Source organism: Lepisma saccharinum, chromosome 6 (genome assembly GCF_977018435.1).
Source record: "Lepisma saccharinum chromosome 6, izLepSacc3.1, whole genome shotgun sequence".
NCBI lineage: Eukaryota > Metazoa > Arthropoda > Insecta > Zygentoma > Lepismatidae > Lepisma > Lepisma saccharinum.
Window position 1 is genome coordinate 79384771 of NC_139234.1, and position 21108 is coordinate 79405878.

Sequence of the window (21108 nt, forward strand, 5' to 3'; positions counted from 1 at the left end):
CATGATTCTTATTGTTAATATTTGTTCTACTATTAAGTTAAGTCAATGGGTTGCCCCCCAATACACACACACAAATACCTTTCTGGTGTCGCCTAAGAGCTCAAACACTACCATTCAATGTTGGTGTGAAAAATAATTTTTTACTAATTTTTGAGTGTTTAGCTTTAGCTTTCTTGTGTTTCTGTTAGTTCTGCAGGGTGCGAAATCCTGGGGGGACAGGGGGATTTCCCACCACCAACAATCTTGGCCTCAAAAATCCCCCCACCAAAAATTTCCGGGGGGAAGATTTTTTGTTATAACAAACGAAAGATAAGCAATTATTTTTAATTTCAAATATACTGTACTAAGAATAATATCGAACACACACAAATTAGTGTAGTTGTGATTATTGAATGCTTTCTCTCTCAAGAGATCATTAACAAATCTACAATACGCACAATTAAAGTAAGACAAGAATGCAAGAAAATTATAACTATGAAATCTAATTGATTTATATTAACATAAAGCACAAACAAAACAAAAACTTACACATAATAAAAGCACTTCAACTATTTCATAATTTATAACATCTTTAACCAAGTTACTAAAGGAATTAGTTGGCTGCTTTACAATATCTGATATGTATAAAAGTAACAAATTAATTTACTTTTAATAATACACATATGTGGCGGAGGGGGGAATGTAGATTAAGAACTTTGTTCCCCCACCAGTTTTCAATGATTTCGCACCCTGTAGTTCTGTCCTGTCAATGTGTAAACATCATGTAGCGAAAAGGCAAAAAGATTTTATTTATTCTGTACATTATACTAGCATGTAACAGGCACAGTGCCAGAAGGAGAAGTGAGTGGATGCCTCATTCCATCCCTTCACCCAGCAGACAAGAGACACATACCCTTGACAATTTTAAATATTTTCTATAGAAACAAGACATAGCTATATGAAAGTTCAACTCTCCAAAAATAAAATCATGGATATGATTCTGTTTTCAAGTAGCAGAAATAAAGTTCTATTAAAAGTTTAGTAGGCTACGAAAGAAATACATAAAGATTATAATTTGTATATTTATGCTAAGGTGCATTTTAGAAATGCATATCCAAAGATTATTAATTACAAAATGAAAGGTGTGTATGTATGGTTCGCACACGCAGCATTATATTTTACGTTCCTAGTTCTATTTATGTGATTCTGACATTTTCAGATTACATACAGATTAATTAATTTATTTACTTACATTTCCATTTACAAAATCAGGATCATCTTCAAACATAAGAGGTGGTTATTTTAGTTAAACAGCATTCAATGCCTGAAATAAGGAATAAATTTAAATTAGATTAATCTTGAAAGTAGCAAAACTTTAACTTCTTCAATACCACAGTTTATTGTACAACTATATTTGTTAATAGATGGAAGACTACTTGAAGCGTTCAAGTAGATTTAACATATAAAAGTTAATTATCATGCAAAGTTAGTATCATTTGGATCCCCCCAGCAATTTAAATTCTCCTAAGGAATGTCTATACATACAGTGGAAGATTGAATGAAAGAAACCCAGAATGATGAAAGTTTAGATACTTTTCAAATAAGAATTAATTTCTTTATCTATTTGTTTTCTTCTACATAACTTCTCAAAATGAATTTAATTTCCAAAGACAAAATGTGTATGTAGGCTTTTACAGGGTAACTGATAGCCAATAAATGTAGCATCACAGACCCTCACTTTGCAAGTTGAAAAGAGAAAACAAATAAAATGTATGAATCACTTACTTCATCCCACATCTATAAGAACACTAAATTGTACACAAGCAGCAATCGATTCTCAGAACTTAAAGATGCTGACACAGAAGTATATTTGCTGCGTGGTCTAGTCAACCATATTTTTTTTTTCACTAATCCTCCATGAAATTAATTGTGTAACAAAGATATTAGGAAAGGTATGTAAAGAGGGAGATGCATAAATATTTCCAGGAAAAGTTCAATGCAGTTCAATTCCTTAAATACACATGGGACGCCAAAAAATATTGAAAATTATGAACAACTTGCCTGGTAATATTTTAACATCTCGCTGTACACATTGTGTAATTAGTATGCCATATCAATTTCAAAATACTTCTTAAGACAGCCACAACAAAGTTTTACACTCCAGCCTACAATGTGTATAACTATTAGTACTGTCCTTCCCAGTGGCGAACACTCCCTTTGAAACAGAAAAGACCGAAGCTGAGACACCCACCCACCCTTTCCTATTTCCAGATTTGTTGTTTGAATTTGTTTTTTAACTAAGGCAAGTGTGTTTGTGGGCATTATCCGTATCCACTGCTCTATGCATGGCACATTCCTGAAAAGGAGTTGAAAATTAAAATAATGCTTAAAATTTTATGTTACACAACCATATTTATGTGTAAAAGAAATCTAAGACAACACTCTAAAAGAAATTCTAGCTGCTGCTTGAAATTGTAAGTTTCCTTAACTTAAATTGTTAATGTTTAGAATCCCCCAAGGACCGAAAATTTGAAGATACTATGGACGCACACTACAGAAAACCTCACGAATATCAGCGTCTGAGTGTGGGAAGGCGATCATTGCTCCCGAAAATTAATGTCATTGTCATGGCCGTAGGCAGGAAAAAATTTCGGGGGAGGGGGGGTTAATTCATAATTATTCCCAGGGCGTCGCCAGAAATTTGAATAATAGAAATAATAATAATAATTGTACAATAATAATTACAATTTCATAATAATAAAACAATTTTATTCCATAATAATAATAATTATTATTATTATTATTATATTATTGTTATATCCTTGAGGGGGCTTACTCAATCCAGCAGATGAGTGAATATCCAGCATAAGTTTCTTTCTTTCTTTTTTTTTTACGTTTCATACAGTGTGTACTGTAATGCACAATTATTTTACTTCGTCATTAAACTTTAGATACCTTCAAGAAAATACTTTAAAATTAAATTTTTGGAATTTTGAAAAGTGTAGAACCAGTTATTCTCTTTAAAAGCTTAGCCTGGTGCATGGATTGTATCCTCAATCGCGAACGTAATGCGCTACGAAACTGGAGGTACTAGGTTTGAACTCCTATCAAGGGGGATTTATTTTCGACTTTATCGGACGGGGAATTTAAAATCTGGAAAGGAATTTTGGGACAATCATAAGGGAATCTTCAGTCTATATTCCTTGTGACGCAGGAGCAACACTGGAAAGATGACAGCAGAAGTGATAATGGAGGGGCCACGGGTGGGCTGCGATTCCGAGAATAAATCCTGTTTCACTCAACTTTCAGAATTCCAAATGTATGAAAATTCTCGCTCTATCGTTTCAACATTGTCTCCTTGTATTTTTGTGATGCTTCGAAAGAAAAATTGAAAATTTGTTACAGATTTTGGTTTCTGAACATCCATTAATGCAACATGTCAGAAGTTTCGGGGGGGGGGGGGGTTGAACCCTAGAACCCCCCTCTAAATACGGCCATGGTCATTGTATATTTAACTTTCACGCCCTTGCTTACAATGTGTCTTTTTTCCTTTAAAAAATTGTGATATTAGACGCAATCGACTACAACGAATGAATGAAGTGAGTTTAAGCAGCACCTTACAAATCTTATAAACTCTTACAGAAGCCTGTTTTGTAAATAATATTTCCCATGGAAATTAACTTTACGTCCCACAGTATCCCACTGCATTATTTTGGCCTCTTTACTTAAAAATCAATTACAAATCCCTCTGGGGTACGTTCCGACAGCCAATAACGAAAGATTATGAATTATGCGCAACAAGTTACTTTACAACTTTAGGAACATCACACACCAAACGAAGGTGCCAGTCGCAGTCAGAATAGTCGACACCAAAGGGGGCTCTAGCCCACCACGAAATATTTTTGGCCCATCTCCTCCTAACACAAATAGCCAACAGTTAAAAATTAGGATTGCTTACAGCACAGCGAGAATCACACAAGGTCAGAAGAACACAAAGAGAGAGGGTGAAAGAGACCGAAAGATACATTGACAGCGAATGACAGAGAACAGAAATAGAAGAAGGAAATGGGAGAGAGAGAAGGAAGCGTAGAAAAATAAAGGGAAAAGGTAAAGAAGAATAACGGAAATGGAAACAGAGGAACCAAGAGAGCAAAGAAAAATTGAAACATATGAAAAATGGAGAAAGAAATAAAGATGATAGAGAATCCTAGTAACAGTGATAATTGTAGTACGGTCAACATTTGTGACGTTGTCCCCCCAAACATACACATATTCTGTTTAAAGTATGTCATAAGATTATCCTTTGTTTGTACCGGATTGTATCGCATTTACTTTCGTTTGCAACATTACAGCGTTCGAGTATTCACAAATTGAACTTGGGGTGGGGTGGGGGGCTTCGGGAAGCCCGTACAGTTTTATCCCAGCGCATTCTTTCGATTGTAACGTAACGGTTTGAGAGTAAATTAAATCAAAATTTGAAGTTCCCTCGCCCCCAATTTTAAAATGAAGGACAAAATCATTACGTTCTACCATTGAAATAACCAAACTAAACAACTAAAAGCTCCCCATCATGGAGGAAGAAAAATCAAGCAACTTCTTGGATAGAATTTCGTTTGTGCACTTGAAATTTTATTTTTTATCCTTATAGTTTTCCAGTTATTTCTCTCCAAAAATGGGAGTGGGAAGAACGGAAACGAACTTAAACCATGTTTTCTCTGTCTCCGTAACCATAGGCGTAAATTGGCGGGGACAAGGATCCCCAAAATTTTCACATTTGTTAAAATCTTCAAGTTAGGCGACCTGAGGAGCAAAGTAATAAAGAGTAATATTTGTGATTTCGCTAGTTATTTATGAAATAATCACTGGACTCTATTTTTATGAGATGGAAAATTTTTCGTGACTCTTTCCCTAATCTCCCAAAGTTAAGCCTCAGGTTTCATTCTTCCCCCTCAAAAGTAGGCTCCAGGTTACAGGGCTCAAAGATAGGGACACCATGACGAATCTTAGCACGTCGAGCTGCAACGCCAGGGGTCCCGGGTTCGAATCCCGCTTGGGCATGGTTGTTTGTAAATGTCCATTTATCAATTTCATCATTTCATCACTCATCCCCATCTTCTCAAAATTAGCCAAGAGGCACAAACCGCGAAGTAAAATAAAACAAATCAATCAAATCAAATCAAACCATGACGAATGTCAATCCTCGGACGAGGAATATTGAAAGGGCTCACACTGTATGCTAAACAATGTCCTCTCACCGTGTACTGTCATTATTTCGAAATGTGAAACAAATTTTGGTCTAATCATTGCGGATACGACAATCTGAGCATATATGTATAAAGAAAACTTACAGTGTAAAAATATTGAAAACGTTATTGAACTTACTTACCTTTGAATGTTGCTTTCTTATCTCCACTTTCAAATACCCACTCAGCAGACAAACTATTGTGGCCAGTGGCCACCGCACAGACGACCTCACACAATGGCAAAGGCAACCCTATTTTGGGATGACTTCCTGCTGGTCCCAGACGTCATTCGATTGGTCCCCACGAAAACCGCGCGGTATATGACGCTTGACTCGTAACAAAAGACGCTCAAAGTGAATGTCCTTCAAACAAAGCAACGATCTTTGGGGGTGGGGGTGGTTCAGATAGCTTTTACACTCTGTTGTTTGTGGCAGGCGCATCCACCGGGAGGGCGATGGGAGCAATCTCCCTTCCCAACTGCCAGTTCTTGGATATGATATTGTACCTGATATTTTTGAGACTCAGATGTTCCGCCTTTTATCCCCAAATTTAAAGGGCTCGAGAATATTTATAAAAGTAAACTTTATGATCAAGATAAGCTAATCGGAAAAGACACTACAGTTTAAATTTGTATTGAATCACTGTGCAATATGCTTCAAAATGAAATCGAACTGAGACCCCTTGAGGGAATAGACTTTTGTGTTCTCTGCGTATTCACTATATTTCTGATATGTGCTCATTCAGTTTACATTGTGGCAATAGGAGGTCAAGAGGAATTATGATACAATAATAACCACCTATTCCACTCCTCGACCTCTATTTTTGCAAAGGAATTCTCTATCTTCTAGAACACAAAAAACAGCGTCGTTCCTGTTTACAGTATAATATGTTGTTTATATATAGCAGTGCAAGTGTGTGTTAGAATTGAGGTTCGGTGAGGTGAGGCATTCGAATGAAATTCGCCCCTCCCAACTGTAACTTCTGGATCCGCCACTGGTTTGTGGCAATTTGAAAGCGCTCTGTGGATACCAAAGTTCTAAGACAATAAAGGACAGAATTTCTTTCCTCCACAAATTGATTGAGCTGGTTTATTTTATTTCGCTTTTGTGTCACTTTTGGCTAATCGCGAAGATGAGGTTCAATTGATGATATGATTAAATTCATGAAGGGACACTCACAAAGAAAACACATCCCCAGGCCTGGATTCGCTGCGCTACCCACACCGCCATGGAAATTGGCTTTCCTTCATAAGGTTAAGTACTTCATAATAATATTAAAGTAGAATATAATATTGTAATTCTCATCCAGAAACAGCCCTATAGAAGGAGGGGGGAGGATAAGGACAGTTGATTCAGGTTCCGCAACAAACAACTTCAAACTTCCCCAGAACTTATTAGTTAATAGTTGACATTGATACTTTCGAATACACATGATTAGTTGACCAAAAATCTAGATTTTTACCACCTAAAAAACTAATGTGAACATGAGAACGTTATTTTTGTCGCTTTTATATAAAGAAAGGTTCAAACTTAGTTTATTGTGTAATGCTGGTTATTATCAGTTCGTTACAATAATCTGTAATGAAAATTTGTATAATAATAAATGAGTATTTAATGTCTTATTGTTGAAAATATTGTCTTTGCATTTACTGAAGTGTCCTAATATACTGATTGGAACAAAGAACTCCAGAAAATATAACTTATATAGTGGTCGTTACCAAAGAAAATGTACTCTTCCTGCGGGATTTGTAAGCAATAAGTTCTTCTCAATAAGGGGACCCCCATGGACAGGGTGCAGAGCTGTGGTGCAACGCTCTCGCCACTTGGGGTCCAGGTTCGAGCTTGGGTGAGTGACTGTTAAAATAGCCATTTGCATAAGATAAATTATATCCATAAGATATGAAGGACGTATCATCCAAAATAGAATAAGTAACTTCAATTTTTTTTTAACTAGTCGTTGAATGTAGGGACTTGCACTACTAATAAAACTGTATCTTAGATAGTGGTAAGCAGGTATAATGCTGTTTTTTTTCTTTCTCACTGGTAGGCAGACACGTCATTCGAGGTATTACATATATCGATTGTCTTCGACTGTTGATTAGAATAATATAATTAAAGCATGGGCGTCGCCAGAAATTTTTAAAGGAAGATCAGCCGTTGGTATAAAATTTATTATTATTATGATTATTTTGATTGATTGATTTGATTTATTCTACTTCACTTTTGTGCCACTTTGGCTGAAACCGAGCACAATTTAAAATGAAGACAAGACCGAGAGGGACAGCCGTCTGTATAATCGAGACTTATACTGTCCGAAAGCCTTGTATTTTACAAGGGTTTGGTAAATCGTAGTGTAAATTATTTTTAGAATTCGTTATAATCAAAATTTCTTTAATATGCAAATTGATTTACTTTTTATTTAAAGATGTTTAATTTTCTAAAACTTTCGTTTTTAAGTCCTATTACTAAATGTCTTTAAACATTTTTTTTATATATTTATCATTGAGATAATCTAAACGAGACCGAGGCTTTTCCTTCGGGAAAGAAAGAGCAACGAGAACGAGTCTGCTTACCGCGACGTCTTGCGAAGAACGAAAGAGGCCAGACAGGTTCCTTCATTCACGACTCTCGTCTCAGCTTGTAACCTAAATTAATGTTCCACTTTTATTAATTTTTGTAAAAGTAATCCTATGTTCAATTGCATTGATTCACTTCAGTTCACCATATTTGGAGAAATCTTACGTGCCAGTGTAATGCAAACTGTCTGTAATAAGTAAGCTGTGACAGAGCACGTTGAATAGTAGACTCAAGGATTATTCTACAGAATGCTTGACGATCAATTAGTTGGCTTATGAACAGGTCCACACATATATACAAACCAATAATAATAATAATCTCTTGATTTAGTAGGCGACGTGCGCGTGGATTACAAGGAAGAGGAGTTCTTTATAGGGGTGGTCAGGCCAACAATAAAATTTAAACAGTAATATTAATAACAATAATAATTATCATGCTTATGATTATTATTGTTATAAACTAATTGAAATAAACCAACTTTATTCCAAAAGTATTATCATTACTATTATTATTATTATATCCTCCTTGGGGAGAATTTTCTTCTCGATCCACTTGATAAATGAATTTCCAGCGCAACAGTAACTTGACTGAAATGCATATAGTAATTAAATGTTGTTATTAACTTCTATAATAATAATAACTCGTGACTCTACAGCCCTCGAAGGGCCTTGACCTATCTCCCGGCTGCCAGTCTCCATCTCACAATTCTACCTAGAGGTGTGGAGATCTTCAACCAGTAATGGGGTGACGTGGGGTCAGCACGTCGAACCCCCAGCCGTTATAGGAGATATCCGTGACCGGGTTACACTACTCACTCGTAGCTCCCGAATTTCCTCACGATGGTGGGTTGCTACCGGTCCTATGCACAGGCCGAGAACCCAGAGACTGGACCCAGGCGGACTCGAACCCATGCCGTCGGAGCCCAAAGCACAGCGCCTTAGACCGCATTGCCACGGACGAGGACAATTAACTTTTGTACAATTTGTTCAAGAAAAAGCTTTCAAAGCTATTTAGAAATTTTAATCACAGCGTTTATCAGCGGAATATAATCGTGTACCCGAAATAAAACACTGCTTCGACTTGTAATGTCATTTCCAGGGAAGACTTCAGGTTTGGTGCATTGACGCGTGACGCGCACAGCAAGGGGTTGCTCGTTACAAAGGAGAGAAAGTCCAGAAACGGAACTTTGGAGGATATTCACGTGTGGTATTCAACACGTCGTTGCAAAATTTATTTGTTGCCACATCTATTTGAAGACTGGCTCAGAAAGGGAACCAACTTGCCTCATTCAATGTAGCGTATATTTGGAAATGAAACAAGAATAACAAATTGGAACTGCGTTTATGGTATTATGTGCTCATTGAAATTAATTAGCCTAACCAAAATTTCTTTTGAATATTTAGAAAAGCGGACTAATTTAGAAGCTTTTATGATTTTTGTTTGTGCTGCTCTAAAGATTTCAAAGATATGGATAAGCATTTTAGGTTGTACACATTGACTGTGATGTAGGGGGTGGGGGAAAAATAATGAAAGTTGAATGTCTTCTGGAGTTGCGGTCCCTTGCAAGGATAAAACGCAAAGTGGGATGAAAGATTTCCTACTAGACTATTTTTTGTTGACGTTACCGCACTTAGGTTTACCTGTTGAATAAATGCAAAAGATAGTCGTTGTTGTAGTAAACTACGAAGCAGAGGGTTCTAGGTTCAAATTTTGGGTAAAGGTTGAATATGTCCTTTTCTTTGTCTCATCAGTGTTATCCTCATCGTTACAATTAAACCATTCGTCAAATTGCAAATTGAAGTATTCGTCACATGTCATATTGGTGGCGTACATAAGTTGTTTGGCAGAGAACTTTAAAAAAAGAATTTTAAATGAAGGAAGGATGGGAATTCTAGGAACATGACTATAACACAGGCCCGTAGCCAGGATTTTATTTCGGGGGGGGCTTATCTCTTATCAGCACAGGCGTCGCCAGAAATATTTGCAGAAAGGGGACAGGCCATTGATAAAACTTCATTGGTAGAAAGAATAATGACAACAATAATTATTACCAGTTTACTACGGTTATAATTATCATTTTACAATAACAAGTATTATAAGTTATTGAAAATAAATTAATTTTAATCCAAATTATTTGTTATTATTATTATTATTGTGTAAATGGAGAGAGACTGCTACTCGATCCACTGTGTATATCCAACACATTGTCCATTTTTTCTTACATTTTGTACAGTTAGTTTACTGACATTCATAGTTATTGTATTTTGTTATTAACCGTTACACATTCCGTTAGAAAAAGGCTTTAAAAGTTTTTCCCAAATTTTACTCATAAAGTTTATATTGTATGGCTTGTAACAAAGAAAACTACAATTTTTGAGAGCTGGTGGATCAATTTATTCTTTGGATAAAATGATAGAATATAAATATATAAACTGGTTCCTCTATTATACACTAAACTTTTTTCGATCTAATGTTTAATCCTGCTAAGTAAGAAAAATTAATTACCTCTATGCACTATTTAAATTAGATATTTGTAGGATTTCGGGTGGCTTCAGCCTCCTTAGCCCTCCCCCTGGCTACGTGCCTCATAACAAGAAGGCATAACCCTTCTCTTATTGTCATAATCCTTTACGATAATCCCAGTGACTTCGGAAATATTATCACATTTGAAACATTAAGTTTATTTTACATCTCGGCACAGAGAATTGTCTTGACGCCTCTCGTTAAACTTACTGTAAAGTAGTAAGGTTAAACAAATTATTTAAACGTTAAAAAATAATTCCAATTACATTGAGTACTCAGGATGTGTACTCCTGGTGTTATATCTGTAATCTGTGTTTTGCATAAGAGCTTCCTAATAGCCGAAAAAAATAATGAAATAAGAAAAGGAAAAGTGTAATGCAGCCCGGCAGATAAGCGTTATGAATGAACACTAGAAATACCGACTCCAAATAACAAAATGTACTTCTCCAAGATAACACTGATAATGAAGGCACATTATATTTTCATGATAAAATAACTACAAAGATACAGTCATACCTTACTGAAGGTTCGAACAACAAAAAAGAAGAAATATTGTAAACAAAAACACACAGCTTTTTATGCCTTAATTTGTATGCACTTGCACAGTTGCATATGTCACACGTTCTTTCAGGCTATAAACATGTATTTCCTTTGTTTAAGTGCAGTAAGAAATGTAGCAGCAAATCTAAACCTCAATATGAAATGTGACAGGAAAAATCATATTTTTCTTTCGGCTCAAATTTTGTTAATTACTGACGTAAAGCAGTGAAATGGTACTTGAAAATATGAAATGACTATTCAAATAGATTATTCCTGAAATTTACATGTAACATACAGGTATTTATTTCGTACACTTTTTAATTATAAAAACATCACAGGGATCTCAAAACTGATAGGTTTATTCCAAGGCCGTCGACCGCTAGTATCTCCCGCAGGAACAACGTCGACGGACCTTGGGTTTTCCACCTATTTTGAAAGTATTTCATGAGTTGGTCACTCGAACCAGCGCCACTTGCAGTACAGCGCCTCTGTTGAATATTTAGAGAACTGCTACAGGGTGGTAATTTGTTGGGAAAAGGGTTCAGCAGGTAGACAAATTGCTCGGATAGCCTGGCAGGGGGTCCAGGACCACAAACGTTGTCATGCCATCAAAATTCTTTCGCTATGACAAGGCCTGTGAGTGGATTTTCAGTGGGAAAGTTTGTACATGTGGCATCACGGTGCAGCCGAAACTCACCCAAAGAGGTGTATAGGGAAGGTTTTCACGACATATCTGCACTCACCCTAGGGTAGGGAGGAGAAACTCACTCAAAAGGGTGAGGATTCCGAGTATTCTGACCTTCAAAGCTTCCAAAGAGCGAAACTCACCCCAAACACACCTTTTTTTTTTTGCAGTGTACAACGAACTCTAAAATCCCAGACATTTAGCCATCACGTTTCAAATCAGGAAATTGCTAGAACCATCTAAGGAATGAATGTCTTGTCAGACATTGCCGAACTTCCTTGATCGTCATCCTTGCAAACAGGTGTAAACGATCGCAATCAAGGAAGAGTCTACAGATAACTGTGTCGGCATTACTGAGTAAATTCGATTGGAATAAATGTCTGGAAGGAGAGAGGTCAGTGGTCAGTTCTAAGTCAGTCAATCGAGGAGCGAGTACGAGGATTACAAAGAGAGATAAGAGGACGCCTTGGGGGGACCGTGTCGAGACGAGTCGCAAGTCAGACTCTTTGTATAGTCTCGAGCGTAACCTCTCATCGCATATCTTCAGCTGTAGTGCAGAGACAAGTATACCCTTTCCAATAAGCCATGTTCATCCAGTCTTTGGGGGTTTAAAACTCAAGTGGTGTGTCTTGCCACACGTAGGGTTACCAGACGTCCGGTTTTTCCCGGACATGTCCTACATTTTAGCCTTATGTCCGGCGTCCGGGAGGAATTTGAAAAATATCATAAAAGTCCTACATTTTGAGCGTCACAAAATATTAATTAGGAAAATAGGTAACAGAAAGAAATCATGCAAGTTACAAGTCTATGGACTACGCTTCCAAACTCAATAGCAGGGACGTCGTTAGGGGGGGGCCTGGGGGGGCTTTGGCCCCGGCAGTTGTAACTCTGGCCCCCCGCAAACAAAATTTTGATCGATTAAAAATTATCCTAAATTAATACTACATATTTTCTGGTAAATTTGAAGCAGAGTTGGAAACACTGTTCCGAAGAAAATCTTCGGAAGCAAATGTAGGACAGCAAAATTCCACCCTTTCGTTGCTTACCAGTTTATAACCAAAGGCATAAAATGCTTTGAGGTTATTACCCTTGCCCTACCCTAAGTTTGTGAAAACCTTTTGCCTTTTGTTGCAAATGACCCTTCCGTTACAGATGGAATCAAAGACTCCGCCGAGGCCGAGCGGTCAACAGTAGGGGGTCGAGCGACATATGGAGAGAGTTCTCCAGTACTGACATTGTTCTGAGATTTAAAATTGCTCCTTGCTTCAGCTTCAGAGCCACAGATTAGCTTTGTGTTCTTGCTTGCGAGCAAGGTCTGCTATCGGGTTGCTACGGTCACTGTGTTTTTCTTCGTGTGTGGGAAGAGTTCTAGCGTTGTTGTGCATTTCCATTTTGAATGGATAAATTTATCAAAACTGGATATTTTAAAACTATCTCAAAACATGTGGGACATGACGACAATGAAGATGATGTTGATCCAAGTTCTGACGTTCCAAAGTTATGCAAAACAAGTGAATGTGCTAATGTGAAAATAATTACTGATCTTGGGGTAGATAATCCTAGGCAACCACTTTTGCAAAACTATCCAAATACTACGTTCGGAAAGCGAAAGCGATTATTTCAAAAATACTGGTTTGCATCTGCGCCGTGGCTAGAATATAGTGTGAAACTTGACGCATGCTTTTGTTTTCCATGCCGTAAATTTGGCACAGATTCAGGATATGCAGAATCAAGTTTCAGGAAAATAGGGATTCGCAACTGGAAGAAACCATGTGAAAAAATTAAGGAACGTCCTATCATCTAAAATGCATGGAACTGTGGGCGAATTACAAAGTGAGTACCAATCAGTTTTGTAAAACAATTTATATGTGTGTGTGTGTGTGTGTGTGTTCGTAGTTTAACTTAAATAATGAAATATGTATATGTCTGTATATCGAGTGTTCAAATTGAAAAAATGCTGAGGAGAAAAGTCATATCAGCTTTCATTTTCAAATTTTGAGATTTGTACCTAAAACATACGGACTGATGGTTCAAAGTAAATAACACAAATTTTCCAATTAATGTACAAGAGTTCAGTAATCACTGATCTCGTCTCAGTGGACTTTTAATTCATATCAGGATTATTTTTCTTAGAGGAAGGCAAATTAATCAGGAAATATTTTCTCATCAAATACATATTGTAATTTGCAAACCAACAACAGCATTAATTTTAATGTAAAATTCAGTACAGAAACTGACAATTTATATGCTGATATTAATGTAATATTTACTTGAAGTTGAAAGAAATGATTACGTCAAATTCTTAGCAATAGCAAAATATGATCGAGAATATTTAAGAGGAAAATTCTTTACCTGGTCAGGAGTTAAATTAAAAATTTCAATTTGAACACTGGATGTACTTTGATTTTCGTTTCCTGATTTTACATTACTTTACTGACACTTCTGGCTAATGTCAAAGATATGCAACGGTGATACAAGAAATTAATGCATGGACAGTAACAAAAAAAGCGCCTGCCTCTCCAGGCGAGGACATCGCGTAGCGGTAATGTCGTCACCATATAATTAAGAGGTCCTGGCCTGGGTTCGATATCTAGTGGACGCACATAGTGGTTTGAATCCAACTTTAAACTGTACGTCCAGTCCCGATTAGCCTATCTGTGCATGAAGAGGACTTAATACAAAAACTCACGGAGTCGAACTTAGATCAATTTGGGACAAAATCGTAATTCGGTAGCTAACGTGCTCAGCCACTGAGGCGGCTAGAATTCAATAGGTTTTCATTTTGGCTATTTTACCTTTTTTCCTACCTCGTAGGTTAATTTTTACAAGTCGATGTGGATGGATGAATGATGGACGGATGGAAAGGTGATGGGAGCATAGACAAACAGAATGAATCACCAATGGCTGGTGGAGGTTTGAACATGGGATCTCTGATTCCGTAGCCCTTTACGCTTACCACTCCGCCACGAACACTGGAATAAATTAAATAAGTAATGCCATGGTTTAGAATGGATGTCGGGGAGAGTGGAAGCCTATCTAATAACAATGTACACTAATGCATTGTTGGCATTGCCAGCAGATGTTAACGGTCTACCGATACCTCACACAACGGAGAAATAATCTTTACCTATATTTGCATTGTTTTAAAAAATATATATAGCACTGACGAACGAAGGAACAAAGCTAATCTCTATGGTCTACAGCAGGAATTTCCAAACTTTTTCGTTTCGCCGCGCCATTAGTGTTTCAAGATTTTTCCACGGCGTCCAAATCAGAATGTAGGCATATCTAATACTTGCTTTGATTGATTGAATTGATGTTCCATTTCATGCACAATAAGGCTAATCGGAACTGGACCTACAGTTTAAAGTGGGATCCGAACCACTATGTGCCTGCACCGGGTAACGAACCCGTGACCCCTTTATTACAAGGTGGCAACTCTAACACTACGCCACCGGGGAGGCCCTATCTAACACTTGTAACGCTCTGTTAGTGTGTATAGGTTGCTTCCCTTAAGTTAAAAAATAAACATATATTTCAAATTCAGAAACATTTTTTATGTAAAATGTTCTAAATAAGAACATGTATTTGGAACAATCATATCAATGACTGAATTTTAGTGAAAATATTGGAACATCTCGCGGCGGCCCCGTACGCCTACCAGGGCGCCCCAGGGCGCCGCGACGCACACTTTGGGAACCACTGGTCTAGAGATTACAATTTCTGTAAAACTGAGTCCGAGGTTTGAATCCTGAAGGAGATATTATTTTCTTTCACTATTACAATAACTGATCCCATTGTCGTCGTAATCAAAAATAGTTTAAAGTCCATTTTATGCTCAAATAGCTTAATTGGAACTGGATTTATAATTTAAATTTGACTCCGACCCATTGTGCAATGTGTCTCCATCGGGACTTGAACCTGGCACTCTTTGGTTACAAGGCAACGTGGTAAACCACACCGAGGAGGTCCGCCGTGGTAAACGTGACGTTATAATAAATATGCAATATAAAGCAAAAACATGAATTTATTCTTGAGAATGTTAAAAAACAACAACAACAAGAAACCGAACATTTGAGTCGCCAATAATATTCTGCATATTACATATCATAATTGTGATGGCGATTTGTGAGTTTTCCTTCATTAATTGCCATTCATGATCGTCAACATTGCGATTAACTAAAAGTAACAGAAAATCGGCACAACATTTAAAAAAATATAATATACGTAGAATAAAAAAAATAGGTGTGAAACTGAAAAAGAAAGGTAATAACAAGTTGATATTTACTACCTATTTTTTGTGCTTTTTGAAGTCAAATTTTTTGTCATTTTTGGCGCCAATTTACCTGTCTATTTAGCATGCTTTGTGGCTATTATAAACCCGCTCCCTACTGATAACACGAACTCAAGACAGAAATAAACAAAGTGTGAAAACACCTACTTCAGTGTCTTTGTGCATGATACTTGTACAAACCATCAACGTTGTTTTGCGAGAATGCAGGGTGCAAGTTAAGAGGTGCACAATTTTCGAAATTGCCGCAAAAAAAGTGGCACGCATCTATTTTTCCTACTACATCTCGAGGCACTGGTGTACACATGGGGGAGCTGATGCGGCTATAACTCTCCCGAAATTTATGTCTTTGAACAACTTTCAAAAGGAAGCTTAAAAGTGGTTAATTATGAAATTTTGTCTGTCCCCCTCCCCTCTGAAAAAAACCCTGCACACGTTAGTGTCTGAGGAGAGTTACAAATCAATCGCATAATTTAAAGTGCTGTTTGCGCTGGAATACTACTAAATGTGCTAGAATTTAAATTTGACAATAATTTCAATGTTAAAAGCGTCATTATTATTATTATTATTATTATTAATGTTTTTATAACGTCCTATTATTGTTATAATTACGTCCCTGCCTAAATTCACAGCCAGAAATAAGATTGATTGATTGAGTTGTTTTAAGACCACTTTGTGCACAGTAAGGTTAATCGGGACTGGACCTACAGTTTCAAGTGGGATCCGAACCACTATGTGCCTCCACCGGGTATCGAACCCGGGACCCCTTAATTACAAGGGAACGACGGTACCACTGCGCCATCGGGAAGGCCCAGAAATTAGAATAAAACGCGATCTTCTTTCTTCAGGAAAGCGACATCTTGACAGGCGGCCCTAAGACCAGCACAAAGCTTGAATGGAGACAATACAACAAGCTTGTTCAACATATGTTGGCGAGATGGTTGCGGACAACCAAAGGCGGCACTGCGTCCCAAATACTCTCTGAACTGCCCGTCATAAAATGTTCCTGCGAGACCTATTTCTAATCTGTGGTCGTCACTGTATGACTAGACTCCTTTGTGTCGAACCTGACAAATTGCAGGGAGCGGTCTTTCTTGCTTTAAGGGATTAAGGGAAGGAAATGGCATTCAAATGGCAGGGAAGACTTATCCCTGGGTTGAGTTATTGTACCCCTGCTGTTTCAGTGCACCGTTTCTGTAAGGCAATACGCAAATACGGTTAAATTTTCCCTTCCCCAATAAACATTTGTTTTCGATTCATTTTGTTCATTCTGCTAGATTTTGCTTCTATCCAGGGTGCCAAGTACCAGAACAGTCCAATGACCTTGCTGCCTTCGAGCAAGCAATAACTTTAGTGAGGAGGTAGGAGGGCTTGGGGAGGGAGGAGGGGCAGATGCAAGAGGACGAAGAAAATGTAGCAGTTTACTTACATGATGACTCGTGAAAGTATTTGTTATTGCCTGTTTGAAAGAATGAAAGGTATGAAATTAGTAATATTTTTCTTGTTCGCTTCGCTTTCAATATAAGCGTTTCTCATAAGTAACAAGTTATAATTGTTACCCCAAAAAACTGTGTATATGTGTGCGTGTGCGTGTATGTAATATGATTTGTTAATGATGACGTACTGGATACCAAATAATGAAAAAAGTAAAGTAATGTGCTCCCCTGTGCTTTTCGCTATGCCATGAAAGCGTATAGGGGTGTGTAGTTAGGGCTCCACACTTTCTTGATCACGGCCGAAGGTGGAGGTGATGTGATCAATCAGCACCACGTCCCTGGCCTCGTTTACCTGCCAGACTTTCCTCCATGTACCCACTTTATACGTACGACGCTGGGTGGGCACCGGAGCCGCTCGAACAGGTGAAAAAAATCCCGGTATCCTCCAGAATGAATAGGAAAGATCCTACACAGAATAATTTATCAGTTTAGCACTTCCACAGGGGATATAGTTTCGATAAAGAAAGAAGAGGTTGTCATTGAGACAAGCGGAAAGTAAAATACATTAAGGAAAACTGTAAAGTAATAGTTTAATAGTAATTACATAAATTAATTTGCTTCCTGAAAATTGTTTAACTCTAATTTTTATTTGACCTCCAGTATTCACATATACGTATATTATATACACTTCTTAGTAGTTTAATATACCAATGCACTATATATGTAGCAATATTATAATGTAATATAATATTATATATATATATATATATATATATATATATATATATATATATATATATATATATATATATATATATATATATATGTGTGTGTGTGTGTGTGTGTGTGTATGTGTGTGTGTACATTACACACACAGAGTTATTTACCTTTACTGTCTGGAAATATTTACATAGGAACAAATTTCAGATTTGGCCCCCCCGAACTGATCAACCTAGCTACGTCCCTGCTCAATAGTGAAATTTATTTTGCTTCAGTCATTGATGTCCGTGTGCACCAACGAAGATCAAATTTTAAACTCTGATCGGGAAAGGATCACTGGAAAATTCCATTGCACGAAGACGGTTCAACACTTGTTTATCTTCTGATCGGCCATTCGCGACCGTTTTGGTGTGTGATCCTGGTTCACGATACTGACGCTTCGACTGCAGGCAGTTGTTTTTTAATATAAAAAGAGCGGAAAGTGATATCGAGGGCGTGCAAACGCTAGAGATGTTGGATGTACAATGCTGATAATTCGAGAACTATGTAAACTAAAAACTGCCAAAATAATAATAATAATTTGTGGTTCTGTGGTGCAAAGTTGTAATGTTTATAAATACTGTACTTTCTATCCCAGAACACAAAACATTTATAAATGTCATATATTACGTGCAAGGTAAATTAGAACACAGCAATGTTTACGATATTGCTACATGGTGTTGGAAATATGATTGTATAAATTTACGAAAATACATGTTACTGGCTATTTACACGACACGACAATATAAATATATAAGAATTAAGAAATGAAAAATTCAAATAGTTACCACAGTAGAGTAATAATAGAAATAATAATAATAATATATATTTATTGCGGGCGAGGTTCAGCGTACACTGTTCTCTCAAAATCGAATGTATTTCGTAAGGCATTTAAGTCCCGTAGAAGAAGGTTCCATGCTTTCTCCTCCTTTTGTGTTGTACCGTCAGTTCTTTTTTAATATCATTATTTCTTTACACTCCACTACATCCTTGTACATATTGACAAGGTTGATTAGTACATCTCTCAAATTCAGAGAAGTTTGCAGCCCGAATTATCTTCTTCTCCTACATGTTGATACTTTACCACATCACATGACTCTATGGGGTTCTTGGTTGTAATTTGTGTTAGCCAACCAATCAGGTATAGCCTTACAAATTAATCTCGGATCAGTTGAACGGAATCTCCTGAACGTCGTTTTTCGTTGGTGCAATGCAAATCCTTAAACCAAGTTCATTTATTGTGGATTAAAATTGATCTCGTTCATCTGAACTTCGAAATAATCGGCGTTGGTGAACGCGGCCATGAGTCATTGCCCCCCCCCCCCCCCCCAAAGTTTGTCCTGCTATTAAACAAACAGGAAAACGGAAGCACTTAATGAACAAAGTTTTGGGACCACTTTCTGATAACGTCACTGTTCAATGCCTGAGCAGAATTTCTTGCCTTAGGGTTTATACTGATGGAACAAGGTCTTGCCTATTCTGATTCAATATTCAATACAATTTGATTGTAAAGCAGGGGTATAGATAACAAAATTATTCATGGTGTCTGCCAGTCAAGAAAGTCATGGTACTCAAGAAAAAGTAAAGAAATTAACAAGTAGGTCAAGAAGTCAATAAAAAGGCAATAAATTATTCTTGTGGTCAAGAATTTTTGCTATCATAATGACTGATTGGTTGATTTAGTTTATTTTACTTCACTTTTTTCTGTCCCTTTGGCTAATCGCGAAGATGAGGATGAATGGTGGTAAGATAAGATGGATGAAGGAACAGTCACAAACATATAGGGACAACCGACACAAGCCCGACATAAGTTTATACTGGCTGTGAGTAGACGCCAAAGCCTCGCTTATCTGCCAAACACAGTTCAGGCTCTTTAGTAGGGTTTTTCATTAAATAAATATTTATTTTCTTAATTACTAATTTTCAACTTTACCTAAGTAGGGGTCGAATAAATAGACATTAAGAAAAACGGAAAAAGGTATAGAAAAGTCCAGAAAAAGTCAAGAATTTTGGATGTGTTATCTTGGTAGACACCCTGGACACTACTCAAGATGAAACTTCTCGAACCATTTTCAATTACGGTAACTGCTGAATATTTGTTTGCCATTACAGGTCATAATTCAAATGTTGAGAGAGTACTTTCATTACCATCAGCACAACAGACTCACGAGAGAAATTATTTTTTCATGAAGTCTGTAAAATGTTTGTTTGGTACTGGTCCCTATAATTTCAAAGAGTTTGACTGTCCACTCTAACATAAATATAGTTTGACTAAACCTGAAATTTTGATAAAGATTGTCTCCTCTGAGAAGTACCGCTTAAATCATGTAGTGAGAGGTGCATTGATTAGTATGATTGCAAGTTTTGAAATTTTGCATTTAAAAATTCATTAAGAATTCATTTTTTTAAAACTGAAAAGTGTCACTTTTCAACTACTTTCTAAAGTGTTCTATAGAAATATCTATTATTTATTGAGAATGTTTTGTGTCCTACCTACATTTTGGGACAGCATGTCCTACATTTCCCTTACAGCGATCTGCTAACCCTAGCCACACGTATGTGTTTAGTCAGTACCACTTGCACCTTACCATCAGGTTTGCCATGAACAGCGAGTATGCCAATAGTTGGGGTGATGAATGATGAATGAGCTACATTACCCGTAGTACGATCCCACGTGGTGATAGATGCGGGATATTCATTTATTTCAATTCGAAATAAATGAAAATTGGAAGGATAGGCAATGATACGAATGTAAGTGGTTTTCGCGCTATGTAAGAAATCATCTTTTAAAATAAAGACAAGTCTTGTCTTCCCCTGTAAAATGGACACAAGTCTTCCTGCACTTTTAGAATTTTCTCGATTGTAACTATCAAATAAATTATGCGACAGAAAATTATTTGGAATAAAAATTATAGCCTAATTTATAAGCGTTAAACTGATATAAGTTTTAATGTATTTAATCAAAGAATCGCCATAAGATGTGTCTCCAAATAGAGGACTCGTACCCACCATCTTGATCACTGTCCAGCGGCTAAGTCCCTAATGATTGACGAATTGTTACACTTTTTGATAAAAG